This window comes from Euprymna scolopes, chromosome 28 (assembly GCF_053919585.1).
Source record: "Euprymna scolopes isolate OS-2025 chromosome 28, ASM5391958v1, whole genome shotgun sequence".
NCBI lineage: Eukaryota > Metazoa > Mollusca > Cephalopoda > Sepiida > Sepiolidae > Euprymna > Euprymna scolopes.
In genome coordinates this window covers 83,300,944-83,305,615 of record NC_136509.1, presented here as the reverse complement: position 1 = coordinate 83,305,615, position 4,672 = coordinate 83,300,944, and the positions used below count along the sequence as shown (strand labels likewise).

Here is a 4,672-nt window from a genome sequence, read left to right as displayed (position 1 = left end):
TGTTTAAAATGACATATTTAAAAAAAATCGATATGTCGAACGTCAAGTTACTTCGATTCTATTCATTGAAACAAAAATTGATCTATATTAACATTTTGCTCACAGAGGTGAGAAGAATCTAGTCAGACTGAAGTTGAAAATTGACTTGACATATAGCCAGCAGCTGATAGAAATTGGACCGTGACTGCTGTGGCGTGTCTATAAATAGCGTTTAAGATAGTATTTCCGTATACGTTCTCCCATATGGTCTAGTGGTTAGGATTCCTGGCTTTCACCCAGGCGGCCCGGGTTCGATTCCCGGTGTGGGAACGTGAAATTTTTTTTGTTCTGATTCTTATACTTATTTAACACGTCTGAGTTTTAGTCAGAAATTAAAGGATATTTCAGATTATGTCAGTTCAATACTGGTTGTTGTTGTGTTACTTATATATCATAGTTAAGATTTATAGTTTTGTACAGGCGGCCCAGGTTCGATTCCCGGCGTGGGGAGGTTTTTTTTTTCTTTGTTTCATTTCTATGCTTTATCTTCATTAATAATTTGTTTTTGTTACTCAAACCATTTTTATCTCAAATTTATTTTGTATGTATATCATCTGAATTAATAAATGCGAACTATTTTTGTTTCATTCGTCACGTTATTGTGATTTAAATCAAGAGTAATATTTTGAAATACTATTTACATATTATTGATACGAATGGGAAAAAACACAAAACTTATAGTTTCCGATTTTTCCATATGTTACATGATAAGGGCTGTCCCCTTTTCATGTAAGTATAAAAATAGAGAGATTACTTAAAATGAAAATAAAATGAAATAAAGCAGAAATCGAACCCTGGAAATAACTTTTAAAGAACAATAGGTTTACATGGAATGTCCAGTAAATTGTTAATTCTGATGAAATAAATAATAAATAAACTATTCAATTATTAGAAAGAATCTGGATAATAAAATATGGGTTAAATAAATTAGATATGTAGGTTGAATTCCTTTGTAAAAACATCCAAGAAAAAATAGGTTATTGGGAAATCATAATGTCGGAATAATGTGCAAAGTCGCGAATGTTGAAACACGTGAATTTTGCTCACGTGGCCGGGATGCATGGATTTCTCAATATAGGAAGTGAGAGTTAGTTAGTTGGGGACAGTCGGTGAGAAACTCAGAGAGAGTCTGGACTTTGGAATTCGAACGTCTAGGAAGCGAGACGGTCACTTTGAAACTAAAATGTGAAGCTTTGAATTCTTGATGAGAAAAGCACGGCCGGTCGTGAAGAAATAAATCCATCATGTGTTTTGATAAAGCGTCTTTGTGTTTGTGATTCTTACAAAAAAGGTAAAGTGAATTGTTATTATATGTCTGTGTTATAAAATGTCGTGACATACACATATCATATCCACAATGTGAATCTACATCTCATATCTACACTAAGACTGTCCGAACACTATCCCTTCACTCTAAGAGTTTCTTCTTCTACACGTCTAAGTAAAGAACAGTTTTAATATAAATATGAATCTTCATACAACGAACAATCTCCCTTTCAACAATCTGTCTCTTCATTCCTCCTAAGACTCTTACACTTCTTAACATGTAAATAAAAGAACATTTATCATCATAAGAATAATTAGCGACGCGTTAAAATATAACACATATATACACACCAGTTAAAAGAAAATAGCACACACACACATGTACGCATACACGTACACACACACTGTCGCTAAAGCGTGTTGAGTGCTTATTTTTATTCATTATGAATATGCTTAGCTATTTATATACATAAATGCGAAAGCTTTTCTTACTCATGAACGAAATCTCTATTATTATATGAAAAGACTTCTCTGTGTGTGTGTGTGTGTGTGTGTGTGTGTGTGTGTGTGTGTGTGTGTGTGTGTGAGAGTTCGCTCCGTATGGACTCTGAAACGGCTAGGCCGATTTTCATGAAATTTCATTCAATTGTACTTTCTGTATCTGAAAGAGTTATTGTAGTGTATCGGAATGTCTTCGATAAGTATCGATAATCGATAATCAAATACAAAACCGACGTAAGAAAGAATCGGCGATTTTGACGAGAGTTAACTCCTTATACAGCCGAACATCGCAAGTGCATTTGAGAAGTTTTCTTATCACACAAACCGGAAGCGCGACATATAAAATCAACAGTAGGTTTTGACATGTCAGGGACGCATTCGAAATGAATGTTTACGTTTAAAGCACAAGTGAACCATGATACTTGACTTTTGAATTTTAAACTTTAATTCAAGTCCTTATAATCATCGCACAACCAGAAAAGCTGGCCATATAAAATCAACAATAGGTTCTTAGATATGACAGGGGCACCTTTAAAATGAATGTTTCTGTTTAGAGCACAAGAGAACCATGATACTTGACTTTTTAATTTTAAACCTTAATTCAAGCCATTATATATATAAAAAAAAAAAGATAATTGTATAAAATCCAAAAACAGGAAAAATACTGATAGGCAAAATACCGACAATAACATGGTGATACTTATCGGTGGATTTCTATCGGGATTTTGTCCATTTTTCTTTTTTTTTACTTAGGAACGATTATTGACTCTCCGAAGTCGGAGTCGGCCATGTTGATTGTCGGATTTACTTACCAACTCGACACTACTTGTTTTTCGAACTGAATAAAAGCGTTAAAATACGTTAAAAACACACACAAAATTTATCCACGTAAGTAGAAAATAACTTTTCTTGCATTTGGTAACATTTATTTGTTAAATATTTGAAATTTATACCCTTTATTTTTGTTTGTTGGCTTCTCTGTTAAATCCCCAATATATCGGATGTATTTTTACTCTCGTGATGACATCTACTGGCGCTGTCCTCCATGCCACCGAGGCTATTTTAATATTTTGACCTAATGAGTTTGTAATAGTCGTAAATTCTAGCATCGCTTTTGGTTTACGAAAAGTTGTCACGTGGAACTCGGCCGGCTGTGTCGCGGCTAATCCGTGCGATCTTTCAACCCTCTTATTGAAAGGCTAGACACACTGTTTTTAATTTGCGAACAATAATTTTCGAGCATTGTTGCATTTTGTTATTGAAGTTTTATATGACCAAAATATACAAGTCTGTAATGGAGGTTGAACTTCCTTGTTTTTATGTGTAAGGCATAAAATTGTTTTTTTGGCCGTTTCATCTTCATCATTTGTCTTTGGCATACTGGACAGGACAGCAAGGATTTTCAGTTCTTTGATATGTTTTTCCTGAAATATGCTTTCGCCTCGTCACGCGTTCTCCAAATGTTGTTTATGTCTGTGTTTATTGAAAGAGTTAATTCAAAATATTATTTGCCGGGACACCATCGACCAAGTATCACGTAACCTAACTTTTCTCAAATTGAAAGCGAGGCTAAAATTTCGGACCCCGTTCCACTACAAGCACGGAAAGCGGTTGACAGTAATTTAATTATGAATTGGTTTACCTAAACTTAATGTTAACTTTACTCCCAGCAAAAGCAAAGGTAGACGCTATTTCCATTTTTGGTGCTTGTTCAGAGAGAGTCAACAGATCTATTTTTTTTTTTTTTTAATATGCTGCTTTTAACAAAAACAATATTACGTACTAACTTGCCATGTCGAAAATAGTAATATATCCAAAAACTACGAAAATTCACCCAGTAGAAAGTTATTTATAGTTAAAAGTAATTTTGGGACTTACATATTTTTGGTACCGCGCTGAAATAATAACGCAATTTCGAAAGCCATTCTTTATATGGGCACGGGAGAGTGTTTTGTAAGTATTCTGTGCTTCTACCTAACGATTTAATAAATAAAAAAAAAGATATCGTGAAACTTGAATTGAACTTGACAAATAAAAAATACTTAAAAATAACGCGGTACCAAAAATACATAAGCACCGTACTTTTTACGAAAAGTTGGTAAAATTGCATTTTTCTTAAGATGTTATAAAATAGACGGTAGAGTTCAAACACAGGGGACATAACTCGGGACGCATATTTTAGATTACATGTTAATGGTGTGCAAAAACTGTACTACAGTTTATAGCAATATATTTTTTTTACAAACAGTATCAAATGTTCTACTCGATGAATTTTCATAATTTTTGGAGATATTACTATTTTCGACATTGCAATTAAGTACGTAATATTGTTTTTGTTTAAAATGACATATTTAAAAAAAAATCGATATGTCGAATACCAAGTTACTTCGATTCTATTTATTGAAACAAAAATTGATCTATATTAACATTTGGCTCACACAGGTGAGAAGAATCTAGTCAGACTGAAGTTGAAAGTTGACTTGACATCTAGCAAGCAGCTGATAGAAATTGGACCCTGACTGCTGTGGCGTGTCTATAAATAGCGTTTAAGATATAACTTCTGTATACGTTCTCCCATATGGTCTAGTGGTTAGGATTCCTGGCTTTCACCCAGGCGGCCCGGGTTCGATTCCTGGTGTGGGAACGCGAATTTTTTTTTTTTTTTCTTATTCTCATACATATTTAACACGTCTGAGTTTTAGTCAGAAACTAAAGGATATTTCAGATTATGTCAGTTCAATACTGGTTGTTGTTGTGTTACTTATATATCATAGTTAGGATTTATAGTTTTGTACAGGCGGCCCAGGTTCGATTCCCGGCGTGGGGAGGTTTTTTTTTTTTCCTTGTTTCATTTCTATGCTTTATC

At 33.8% G+C, this 4,672-nt stretch overlaps 2 non-coding genes across 2 annotated transcripts; both read left to right on the top strand.

The window, feature by feature from the left end:
• Positions 1–237: 237 nt before the first annotated feature.
• Positions 238–309, top strand: Trnae-uuc (transfer RNA glutamic acid (anticodon UUC)). Its single transcript has one exon. It is a non-coding gene; the product is annotated as a tRNA-Glu (tRNA).
• Positions 310–4,378: 4,069 nt separating this feature from the next.
• On the top strand, positions 4,379–4,450 carry Trnae-uuc (transfer RNA glutamic acid (anticodon UUC)). Its single transcript has one exon. It is a non-coding gene; the product is annotated as a tRNA-Glu (tRNA).
• Positions 4,451–4,672: the final 222 nt, after the last annotated feature.